At 38.2% G+C, this 13,704-nt stretch overlaps 2 long non-coding RNA genes across 2 annotated transcripts; both read left to right on the top strand.

Moving 5' to 3' along the window:
• The first annotated feature begins 1,353 nt into the window (after window positions 1–1,353).
• LOC117322437 lies at window positions 1,354–1,626 on the top strand. Its single transcript, XR_004531553.1, has 2 exons — window positions 1,354–1,404; window positions 1,582–1,626. It is a non-coding gene; the product is annotated as an uncharacterized LOC117322437 (long non-coding RNA).
• A 7,828-nt stretch (window positions 1,627–9,454) lies between these two features.
• LOC117322430 lies at window positions 9,455–9,727 on the top strand. Its single transcript, XR_004531551.1, has 2 exons — window positions 9,455–9,505; window positions 9,683–9,727. It is a non-coding gene; the product is annotated as an uncharacterized LOC117322430 (long non-coding RNA).
• Window positions 9,728–13,704: the final 3,977 nt, after the last annotated feature.

The raw sequence follows: 13,704 nt of genomic DNA, 5'->3' as shown, positions 1-13,704 counted from the left end.
ATGCAGGGTCCATACTGAATGCACGGCCCATACTGAATACAGGGTCCATACTGAATACAGGTCCAATACTGAATACAGGGCCCATACTGAATACAGGGTCCATATTGAATACACGGCCCATACTGAATACAGGGTCCATACTGAATACAGGGCCCATACTGAATACAGGGTCCATACTCAATACAGGGTCCATACTGAATACAGGGTCCATACTGAATACAGGGTCCATACTGAATACAGGGTCCATACTCAATACATGGTCCATACTAAATACAGGGTCCATACTCAATACAGGGTCCATACTCAATAAGGGTTTATGTACCAACTATTACTTTCTCAATTGACTTTCGTCAATACACCTTATAGAAGCACAAAGGCTAGAAAACTACTCCGGCGTCTATAGGACCAAACAAAGTCTGATTTCTGTCAACATATCGGGAAAATATATATTTGTTTCACCTCTTCACCTATCACGCACACATGTACAAAATATCTTGCATTGATTGACAATTCTGGGTCGGGAGATGGAGTATATTTTATAAGAGGATGTATGTGTGCTTTTGTAATGCTCTAAATATAGTATACTGGCGGCGACTCGCACAACCCGATATTGCTAAATCGTTCATATTCAGTTAGTGAAGCTAATAGGATAAAGTCAATTATTGGAAACCGTGCAGCTAGCATTAAGTCCACTGATGACGTCATATTAGAAAATAGATACGTCGTGATGTGACACATTGAAAAAAGGGCGAGGGTGCTCGAGATCGATCTGATGCTTTGATAGATAACACAACTCTCAAAAGATGTAATTTAATAAGCTAGAAATGAGAAACCCTACACACACGACATGAACAGATCGCTTGAATTGAATATCCAAATGTTAAAACCAGATGATAACTAAGATGGATTTATAGCGGAAAGATAAATTATAGATATAACACACGGACGATGGATTTTAATGATAGACGAGGGATTCGGATTCATAATTTAGAAAAAAAAACACAAAAAAAACCCATTACTAATCTAACTCCAAACAGATAAGACAACTGGTAAAATATGAGGAAAATAAAGATTAACACTCAAAACATTGTACATGTACATACGGACCAGGTGTTCCAGCAGGGTAAACGTGTCTACTTATTCAAAACATATACCTTGTTAATCTAAAGATCCGGTGGATGTTCATGTACTGAAAATATAGAGGATATGATAATTATACTTATATACAGAGACATATATATATATGTCTCTGTTATATATCACTAACATATACCTAACATATTGAAACCTATTGTACAAGTGTGAAAACTATACTTTATTATTGTAGTTTACATCTGTTGTGCGGTATATGAGGGTCATGGAAGTGAGCAGTGTTAAGCCTCACGTTGATGCACTATACGTGTTGTAAGTGTGTGATTTTATATTACCAAGTAATCGTCATTATCTGTGATATTTTATCGTGTTAACGTTGTGTTGGAAATATTATTCATTTATATGTAATTGTACGCGTGAACTATTGTTGTATGACAGATGTATGGTTTGTGAATGAAATTAATTATGTTTTATTTATGTATGTTTCAGAACGTGGGTTTTTGAGTAATAATAAAACCTTTGAAATCAAACGAACCCAGCGGCATTGTCATCATTTTAAGACATATTACACCCCGCTACAAATGGCGCCCACGTAGGGACACCTCCGTTAGACTGAGGGTCCGGAGACCGGAGGGTTTGCACTTGCCTGACGTGATCGTCGAATTCCAGTTTGGTCCGGAACTTTTGCACCCGGAACTTTTCAGCATGGTACTATGGGAAGGTGACACCGATATGTGAAACCGGATGTTGATGGTGGCACACATGTGAATGGACTTACGTTTTCATTTCGAACTAAATTGAACTTTATGACGGGAAAGGATATTAGTCAGTGACTCATTCATTATAGCATGGATTATTTATGTGTTTATTCTTGTATTCTATTTGGAATTTAGTGTTGTCATGTGTTTATTCCTGTATTATTCGTAAAATGTGTGGATCTGAATCGTGAATCTGAATGTGAGCATGGAAACTTCTACCTGTACCTGCCCTGCTTACCCGCTGTAGAAAGGTTAGTATCTTTGTATACTTAGTAAATCTTTTGCTGCATTGGTTCTTTATTTGTCGGTTTATCTATTCTTAGTTGGGTAGTTGATATTTTGCACTGACCAAGACACATTAACTGACATTACACTGTCGTGACTTCCATGTGATTATTATTTGTTGTTCAATCTGTGTTTGTGTGTTATATATGTTGAACTGCTGCGCTTGCGACACGCTTTTCTTTTCTGTTCGGAGTTTTCGGTTTTCGCGTAATACCCTGTAATCTAGATTGATTTACTTTAGTTTGTGTGTTATGTCAATTTGTTTTTTTATCAATGCCATCTAGACACATGCTTGCTTATATATGTAATTAGATTATCTTGTTGATTATTGTCTTGACATTGGTGAGTTATTTGCCCTTGATAAATTAGCTATTGATTATTTCCCTTTGCATAGTACTTGATTCTGTATATCTTTGAATCTATGAGTTTTTCTTTCAGATTTTGTGGATTTTCTTTCATTTAATTGATTTATTCGGTGTTAGAATTTATTGCTTTAGGTGTTTATACTTAGAAATATTTGTCGCTTTGACATTGTTTGTATCTTTTTGCATTTCAGATATTTTGTGGTTGTTTATTTTTGTGTAGGCTTTAGACTTGCTCTATTAATTTGAACCGTGTTTGCGTTTTCATTTCTTTTTCAATTTCAGCTTTGATTTTCAGATAAATTTGGACTTTGATTTATTGCTAGTGTTTATTTTCCTATACACATTTATATAATATTTTCTTGTGTATTATTACCTGTGTTTGGACTTTGATGAATTTTCTGTATTTATTTTTGATTTTCAGCTTATTTGGACTTTAAAATTTTCTTGAATTTATTTCCAGTTATCGGCATATTTGGACTTTGTTAGGTTTTTTTTGCAGTATTGGCTCTCATTTTTCACATTGGACTTCATGATTATATTACTTGTATTATTGTGCTTGTGTACTCTGTGTAATACTTCAACTATGGCGGATGCTGGGAAGCAAGCTGAACATTTGATGGAGGCTTTAGCAGCTATGAACCTTAAACCAGATCTAGAATCTAAGGATACTGCAGCTCAGTGGTTAACTGATCTTTTAGCGGGAGGAGCTAAAGCCAAGGTTGTGAAGCGTGAACCGATCCTCGATCTTTCCCAGGTGTTACAAGATCATCGAGATGATACAGTACCATCCAGCACACATAATACTTCATATTATGTGCCGAAGATTTCCATATTTTCAGGATCTCCACAAGTCCCTCATGGAGAGGTACCGTTTGAGCAATGGATCTATGAGGTTGAGATGTTACAACGAGATGGAATTTACAAGGATCAGGCTATTTTCCAAGCCGTGAGAAGATCTTTAAGAGGTGAAGCAGCAAATACAGCTAGAAGAATGGGATCTTCAGTTGCATTACAACAGGTGTTGGATAAGATGACTGGAAACTATGGAAACATTGCTGCTGCAGAGGATTTGCTTGCCAAATTTTATTCTGCTAAACAAGAAGATTCAGAGAGTGTGACATCTTGGGCCAGTAGACTTGAAGATATTTTGGATAGAGCTAAAACCCGATGTGAGCTTACCCAATCTCAGGTCACAGAGATGTTACGGACTAAGTTTTGGCGTGGACTTAAGAAGTCGCTACGTGATGTTACTGGTCACAAGTTTGATACTATTCAGGACTATGACAAACTTCGCATTGCTGTTAGGCAGATAGAGCAGGCCGACGCCTCACCAGAGAAGCCTAAACCTGTTAAGGTTGCCATACCACACAACGAGGACATTAAAGAAATGAAGGCTTTGGTAAAGGACCTTACGACTGAGATGTCTAAGCTGAAACAGGATTTAGTATCCTTACAGAAGAATAGGGAGTCAGGCCATGGTTGTCCACCTGCACGTGGATCTTATAAGGTACCTCAGGACTATAGGAGGCAGGACAAACCTTATAGAGGAGATAGTGATAGACCAGTATGCTGGAGATGTGGACAGCCAGGACACATCAAACGAGATTGTCGAGTGAATTTAGATCACAGCAGAAAGTCTTTAAACGCTCGGACGCCTACAGGCCTGGGGCACCAGTAGGCAGGATTGGACAACAGAGCCCTATCATGCAAGATGATCATGATGATACAGGTACAGCACTGGTTGGAGATTGCAGTGAGGAACAGTTAAAGATTTCTGGGGTGAATACTACCGCATTGTTGGATACTGGTTCAGCGGTCAGCACTGTTAGTCGTAACTTCTACGACAGTCATTTGAGCCATTTACCACTTCATTCTTTAAACGATGTTTTAGATATTGAGTGTGCTGGGGGAGAGGCATTGCCATATGATGGTTTTATACAGGCCGAGATAGAGACTACAATTGAGGGCCACAATACACCTTTACCAGGACTTCTATTGGTTGTACCAGACACCAGATATAATTCTAAGGTACCAATTCTAGTGGGGACCAACATATTGATGGATATCATGGACTCCTGTAAGCAAGTTTGTGGTGATAAGTTGATGAAAGGATCCTCACTCTCGACGCCTTGGTATATTACATTCAGATGCATTGCATTGCGTCAACAGAATTTGATTCGGAAAAAATTCTGTCTTGGTGTAGTAAAGAGTGCTGAAGGTACTGCAATTCAAGTTAAGCCCAATAGTCAAGTTACTATTAATGGCTATGTTGATCATCAAGTCGAGCATACACCCACCAGTGCTTACCTTACAACATCGAAGGAGTCGACATTAGTCGATGATTTGGATATATCGCCCAGTCTTATTCAGTACCATTATAGAGGAAATGGCGTTGTTCCTGTGACCATATCTAACATCACTGCCAGGAATGTTACCATACAGCCTCGTGCGGTGCTTTGTGAGATTCAGCCAGTGAAGGTCGAAGGATGTTTGCAAGATGTGGACACATCTGATGATACTGATGATTCTGTAGGCACGGATATGGAAGCCTTGATGCGACAGATGAAGTTTGATGATAGATTGTCTGAAGAGGAGTTTACAATTAGTAAACAGATGATTTCCAGTTTCCCCGATATATTTTCTAAAGGGGATATGGATCTTGGACACTCTAATGCTGTTCATCACCGTATTGAGCTCACAGATGAAGTGCCATTTAAACAACGCCATCGTCGTATTCCTCCTGCTATGCTCAGTGAAGTGCGTGATCACCTACATCAACTTTTGGACATAGGAGTTATTCGTCGCTCTCATTCACCTTGGGCCTCTGCAGTTGTATTGGTACGGAAGAAGGACGGACGACTGCGGATGTGCATCGACTACCGTCAGTTGAATCTTAGGACTGTAAAGGATTCTTATGCTCTTCCTAGGGTGGAGGAGATTTTAGATTCTTTATCAGGATGTGATTATTTTTCTACACTGGATATGAAGAGTGGTTACCATCAGGTCGAACTTCACGAGGAACATAAGTCAAGGACTGCTTTCACCATCGGACCGTTAGGATTCTATGAATTCAATAGGATGCCATTCGGGTTAGTGAATGCACCAGCGACTTACCAAAGATTGATGGAAGAGTGCCTTGGAGAGCTCCATACCACCATTTGCTTTGTCTATATAGACGACGTCATAGTGTTTTCCAAGACATTCGGTGAGCATATAGAGAGGTTAGAGTTAGTATTTGAGAAGATAAGGCACCATGGATTAAAGCTAGCTCCACAGAAATGCTCTTATTTCAAGAAGAAAGTGAAGTTTCTTGGTTTCGTTGTTTCTAAGGATGGTATAGAAGCAGATCCTGATAAGGTACAGAAGATAGTTGACTGGCCTAAGCCCTCTGGTCCGGATGATTTGAGACGTTTCTTGGGATTCTGTGGCTACTATCGTAAGTTTGTGGAAGGTTTTTCTGCCATCGTGAAGCCACTGAACGAGCTATTACCACCTACAAGGAAAAAAGACCATTCTACTAGGAGCAAGACTGCGTCAACTGTATGGAAATGGGAGAAAGAGCAGGAAACAGCGTTCCAGACCATGAAGAGTGTTTTATCCTCACCGCCCGTTCTTGGATATCCATTATATGACATCCCATTTGAAGTACATACAGACGCAAGTGGACATGGTCTTGGGGCGATCCTTTACCAGCAGCAGGATGGAAAACCGCGGGTCATTGCTTATGCAAGCAGAGGATTGACGAAATCTGAGCGGAATTATCCTGCCCATAAATTGGAATTTTTAGCTTTAAAGTGGGCAGTTACTGACAAATTTACGGATTACCTGTACGGAAGGAAGTTTACAGTTACCACCGACAACAATCCACTGACATATGTTTTAACGTCTGCCAAGTTGGATGCGACGGGACATAGATGGTTGGCTGCATTATCCGCGTTTGACTTCAACATCATCTACAAGCCAGGAAAGAACAATACAGATGCTGACATTATGTCTAGACTGCCATCCCACATTGAGGAGTCTACATCTGTTAAGGATATCCCTTTGGATTCTGTCAAGGCTATTTGCGGTGCAGTACAACAGCCAGTAGCCTGGATTGAGACCGTTTCCATGTCTACTTCAGTCATTGATGAGCAATTCATGGACTCTGGTCAGGATATTCAGGAGATGACTTCTAGAGATTGGAGACGAGCTCAGGACAGAGATCCAGTACTCCGGCAGATGTTATTTTATGTTCGGAATAACCAGAGGCCAGATAGAAGACAGTTAGATCCTGATCAGGAAACTTTGTTACGTTCCTTTGACAGATTAAAGATCGATAAGGGGGTGATTTATCGAGAAGTCATAGAAGATGGTACATCCAGAAAACAGCTGATATTACCTCCTGCTTTTCGGAAACAAGCCTTATATGGACTTCACAATTCTGTCGGACACCCCGGACGTGATAGGACATTGTCACTTATTCAGGAACGTTTTTATTGGCCAGGAATGACTCAGGACGTGGAGAGATGGGTGAAAAGGTGTCGACGCTGTATATTTAGGAAGGCAGTTACTCAGAAAGCGCCATTAGTGAATATCCAGACAACCCAGCCACTGGAGCTAGTGTGTATGGATTTCCTTACCTTGGAGTCATCTAAAGGAGGATTTCAGCATATACTGGTTGTGACGGATCACTTCACCAAGTACGCACAGGCCATTCCTACGAAAAATCAAACCGCTAAAACTACAGCTGAGACATTTTTCTACAACTTTGTTGTACATTACGGAATGCCTAGACGTATACACTCTGATCAAGGTGCCAATTTTGTTGGAAACTTAATTCACCAGCTATGCGCTATAGCCAACATCAAGAAGAGTAGGACTACGCCGTACCACCCAATGGGTAATGGAAGCTGTGAGAGGTTTAACCGGACGTTGCTAGGGATGTTGGGTACTTTGGACCCGAAGGATAAAGGAGACTGGAAAAGGCACGTCGGTCCTCTTGTTCATGCATACAACAGCATACGGCACGATAGCACAGGCTATTCTCCATTCTTTCTGATGTTTGGTAGACAACCTAGGTTACCCATCGACTTGGCATTCGGAATAGACATTGGAGGGAAGCATCAACCATTGTCCAAGTTTGTATCGTCTCTTCGCGAGAACCTGAAGAATGCCTATGACTCTGCAAGACGGTTTATGTCTACAGCTGCAGAACACCAGAAGAGGAATTACGACAGGAAGGCTAGAGCAGTTGCTTTACAGGATGGAGACATAGTTCTAGTTCGGATTATGGCATTTGAAGGAAAACACAAAATCTCCGACAAATGGGAAGATGATGAATACGTCGTGATTCGTCAGCCTAATCCAGATGTGCCTGTCTATGTCGTCCGCAAGTGTAATGGAGAAGGAAAAGAAAAGACATTGCACCGCAATTTGCTCTTGCCCATCGATTTCCTGCATGACACAGATGAAGTGAGTTTTGATGAGAAACCGGAGTCAACAACAAGAAAGAGGACATTGACCAAGCCAGAGGAGGAGGATATTGTTACTTTGGAGACCGCAGACAGCGACTCCGATGAAGATGTCGTCATTGATGATCCTGTAGAGGGCCCGCTATCAGAATTGGAGAATGGGATACCTTCACATCCCAAGGAGGATACTCCGGCGTCTGATAGACAAGAGTCTGCCCAGTCTGTTGATGGTGACGACTGTCATCCGACTGTGGTAGTGGACGAAGCTCCGCCTGGTGACGACCAAGTCTCGGGGAATGATGAGACTGGGGGTGTTTCAGTCCAGGATGATCAAGATGTGGTAGCACCAATTGCACCACGGGTACCAACGCCAGCTCCTAGAAGATCTACTAGAGCTAGGCAGCCTCCTTTGTGGCAGCAGTCAGGAGAGTTCGTGATGAACCAATTATGTCAAGGGATTTCATCGGATTGGTTCACGAGAGCAGAGTATTTACAACGTCTGGGTGAGCGTGGAGTACTTGCTCCTGATCGAGTATCAGATGCTCTCGTTAGAATCGTATGTGGAGATGTGATTTGTTAGATATATTGTTTCCAGCTGGACTGTTTTATTCTACATGTTTTAAATAGATATGTGTTTTTCTTAAACTTTCATATTCGCGCTCTTTTCTTTTGATTTTTATTTGAATGTACGTATGATTTGTGACATTGTGATATTTAGTAATGTATTTGATGCATAATGTACATGACTAGATTTTGTATTTATGATAAGTAAGATATTTCCCAACTTGTTTTAAGACGAGGACGTCTTTTTCGAACCAGGGGGAGTATGTAATAGGGTTATTTTTAATAAAGTGTTTGATATTTGTGAAATGTGTACATGTATATGTGTGATAATTATTAATAAAATATAATAAATATGTAAGGTATTTATTATTGAGGTATAAGGCCCTCGCGACCTTTTACCTGCGTCCGTGCATATATATATATTCGTTACCGGCGATCCCGTGCGCGTGTTTGTATATTGGTATGTGTATGTCTTTGTACCTGTGAGTATATTTCACTGACGAACGTGACATGTGACTGTAACAAAGTTGTTTGATTGGTTGAAAGTTCTTATCTGTGGTTTTAGTCTTTGTTTCTTTGTGTTTCGGGACATTTGAATTTCGACGTCATTGAAGCCGGAGCTACAAAATGTAGGTCTTCGAATTCATCTGTCACCATATAGAGTCGTATTCCTGTATTGGTAAGTTTGATATCTTTCTTTAGTTGTTTTGCCCTGTTCCTGTTTCTGTAAGAATGATATTTGAAAGTTATAAGTGATAAGATCATGTTTTCCATATTTTTAATACTTTGAATAAATATACGTATATGTACTGTACACGGTTATCGTACAGCAGAGATATTTTTTATAAATGTAATAGTGTTCATATTGAAACCTATTGTACAAGTGTGAAAACTATACTTTATTATTGTAGTTTACATCTGTTGTGCGGTATATGAGGGTCATGGAAGTGAGCAGTGTTAAGCCTCACGTTGATGCACTATACGTGTTGTAAGTGTGTGATTTTATATTACCAAGTAATCGTCATTATCTGTGATATTTTATCGTGTTAACGTTGTGTTGGAAATATTATTCATTTATATGTAATTGTACGCGTGAACTATTGTTGTATGACAGATGTATGGTTTGTGAATGAAATTAATTATGTTTTATTTATGTATGTTTCAGAACGTGGGTTTTTGAGTAATAATAAAACCTTTGAAATCAAACGAACCCAGCGGCATTGTCATCATTTTAAGACATATTACACCCCGCTACAAACATAAACGGAGTAATGAAGGATGATATTATCATATGTAACATATATATACATACTATTGATATTTCTCTCGGTACAACTACGACAGGAAATTCGAATCTATATCTTCAGATAGATTTGATTTTCCTGTCGTAGTTGTACAGAGAGAAATATATATGATATATGTACAATTCGTATTCATGTATGTAAATACATTGCGATCCAGGTATTCATATCATCTTATAGACGACGTCCACAATGATCATGTCAGGGTATCGGGCCGACCATCACTGCTTCGTTTGTTTAGTGAACACTATTTTTGTTCCATGTTCATCTGAATGGTGTTAGTGTTACATGCGTACTCAATGAAAACCTTAGTTGACGTGTATAGAATTGGTCCACTTGATACCAGCGATACACATTCTCACCTCTAGGTAGATTCTGTATACATTTTAACTACGGTAAACAAACCATATCGACTCTAATCCCTACAATAAAGTTGTACTGTACGGGGTTTTTCAACAGTGCTATTAGGAGTACACTACATTCGAAGGTTCACTCGATCACGATTGATATACAGTAACAACTACAGTTATGTATCTATTAACTAGCACACTGTATCATATACACTATGTGTTGGTGATCCGAAGATATAGATTTGAATTTCCTGTCGTAGTTGTACCGAGAGAAATATATATTATATATATACTAATATATAGATAATATATCAGAGGAAAGGAAGGATGGCATCATCGTATGTAACATATATATAGATAATATATCAGAGGAAAGGAAGGATGGCATCATCGTATGTAACATATATATAGATAATATATCAGAGGAAAGGAAGGATGGCATCATCGTATGTAACATATATATAGATAATATATCAGAGGAAAGGAAGGATGGCATCATCGTATAAAACATATATATAGATAATATATATCAGATGAAATGACGTTAAGCGTTCGTTTGTTTAGTGAACACTGTTTGTGTTCCATGTTCATCTGAATGGTGTTAGTTTACATGCGTACTCAATGAAAACCTTAGTTGACGTGTATAGAATTGGTCCACTTGATACCAGCGATACACATTCTCACCTCTAGGTAGATTCCGTATACATTTTAACTACGGTAAACAAACCCGTAAAGTACAACTTTATTGTAGGGATTAGAGTCGATACGGTTTGTTCAACAATGCTATTAGGAGTACACTACATTCGAAGGTTCACTCGATCACGATTGATATACAGTAACAGCTACAGAATAGGGATGTTTGACAGTACTACATGAAATCCAGCGAGATAACCTCTCATTAACATATCACTCTGTCATTATCAAGTTCTCGTTTTGAGAAAATGCGGCTAGTTAGAAAGATTTGACTTAAGACTTACACAGCTTTTAGATTTGACTTAAGACTTACACAGCTAGTAAGATTTGACTTAAAACTAACCAAGCTAGTAAGATTTGACTTAAGACTAACACAGCTAGTAAGATTTCACTTAAGACTTACACAGCTAGTAAGATTTGACTTAAGACTAACCAAGCTAGTAAGATTTGACTTAAGACTTACACAGCTAGTAAGATTTGACTTAAGACTTACACAGCAAGTAGATTTGACTTAAGACTTACACAGCTAGTAATATTTGACTTAAGACTTACACAGCTAGTAAGATTTGACTTAATACTTACCCAGCTAGTAAGATTTGACTTAAGACTAACCAAGCTTGTAAGATTTGACTTAAGACTTACACAGCTTGTAAGATTTGACTTAATACTTACCCAGCTAGTAAGATTTGACTTAAGACTTACCCAGCAAGTAAGCTTTGACTTAATACTTACACAGCTAGTAAGATTTGACTTAAGACTAACCAAGCTTGTAAGATTTGACTTAAGACTAACCAAGCTTGTAAGATTTGACTTAAGACTAACCAAGCAAGTAAGATTTGACTTAAGACTTACACAACTTGTAAGATTTGACTTAATACTTACACAGCTTGTAAGATTTGACTTAAGACTTACCCAGCTAGTAAGATTTGACTTAAGACTTACACAGCTAGTAAGATTTGACTTAAGACTTACACAGCAAGTAAGATTTGACTTAAGACTTACCCAGCAAGTAAGATTTGACTTAAGACTTACACAGCTAGTAAGATTTGACTTAAGACTAACCAAGCTTGTAAGATTTGACTTAAGACTTACACAGCTTGTAAGATTTGACTTAAGACTAACCAAGCAAGTAAGATTTGACTTAAGACTTACACAGCAAGTAAGATTTGACTTAAGACTTACACAGCTAGTAATATTTGACTTAAGACTTACACAGCTAGTAAGATTTGACTTAATACTTACCCAGCTAGTAAGATTTGACTTAAGACTTACACAGCTAGTAAGATTTGACTTAAGACTAACCAAGCTTGTAAGATTTGACTTAAGACTTACACAGCAAGTAAGATTTGACTTAAGACTTACACAGCTAGTAAGATTTGACTTAAGACTAACCAAGCTAGTAAGATTTGACTTAAGACTTACACAGTTAGTAAGATTTGACTTAAGACTTACACAGCTTGTAAGATTTGACTTAAGACTTACACAGCAAGTAAGATTTGACTTAAGACTTACACAGCTAGTAAGATTTGACTTAATACTTACACAGCAAGTAAGATTTGACTTAAGACTTACACAGCTAGTAATATTTGACTTAAGACTTACACAGCTAGTAAGATTTGACTTAATACTTACCCAGCTAGTAAGATTTGACTTAAGACTAACCAAGCTTGTAAGATTTGACTTAAGACTAACCAAGCTTGTAAGATTTGACTTAAGACTTACACAGCTAGTAAGATTTGACTTAATACTTACCCAGCAAGTAAGATTTGACTTAAGACTTACACAGCTAGTAAGATTTGACTTAAGACTAACCAAGCTTGAAAGATTTGACTTAAGACTAACCAAGCTTGTAAGATTTGACTTAAGACTTACCCAGCAAGTAAGATTTGACTTAAGACTAACCAAGCTTGTAAGATTTGACTTAAGACTAACCAAGCTTGTAAGATTTGACTTAAGACTTACCTTGTTAGCTCGGTGTCGTCGATGAAGCGGGGGATAATTCAGTCTTATTATTATTTTACTTTTTATGCACATGTTTATGTGTGTAAATCTCTTCGTTTGCGCCTACGTTTTATTGATTTGAAGTTAAGATTATGAGCTGGAGTTAAGTTTAGGGTTAGGGTTAGGGTTAGGGTTAGGGTTTGGAGTTAACATTACAGTTTGGAGTTGAGATTACGGTTTTGAATTAAGATCACGGTTTTGAATTAAGACCACGGTTTGTAGTTGGGATTATGGTTTGGAGTAAGATAATGGTTTGGAGTAAGATTATGGTTTGGAGTAAGATTATAGTTTGGAGTAAGATTATGGTTTGGAGTAAGATTATAGTTTGGAGTAAGATTATGGTTTGGAGTAAGATTATGGTTTGGAGTAAGATAATGGTTTGGAGTAAGATTATAGTTTGGAGTAAGATTATGGTTTGGAGTAAGATTATAGTTTGGAGTGAGATTATGGTTTGGAGTAAGATAATGGTTAGGAGTAAGATTATGGTTTGGAGTAAGATTATGGTTTGGAGTAGATTATGGTTAGGAGTAAGATTATGGTTTGGAGTAAGATTATGGTTTGGAGTAAGATTATAGTTTGGAGTAAGATTATGGTTTGGAGTAAGATTATGGTTTGGAGTAAGATTATGGTTTGGAGTAAGATTATGGTTTGTAGTAAGATTATGGTTTGGAGTAAGATTATGGTTTGGAGTAAGATTATGGTTTGGAGTAAGATTATAGTTTGGAGTAAGATTATGGTTTGGAGTAAGATTATAGTTTGGAGTAAGATTATGGTTTGGAGTAAGATTATAGTTTGGAGTAAGATTACATGTGTTCTCTCATTTAAGGCTGATAATAACATCA

Source organism: Pecten maximus, chromosome 1, assembly GCF_902652985.1.
Source record: "Pecten maximus chromosome 1, xPecMax1.1, whole genome shotgun sequence".
Taxonomy (NCBI): domain Eukaryota; kingdom Metazoa; phylum Mollusca; class Bivalvia; order Pectinida; family Pectinidae; genus Pecten; species Pecten maximus.
This window is presented reverse-complemented; position numbering and strand designations above follow the sequence as displayed.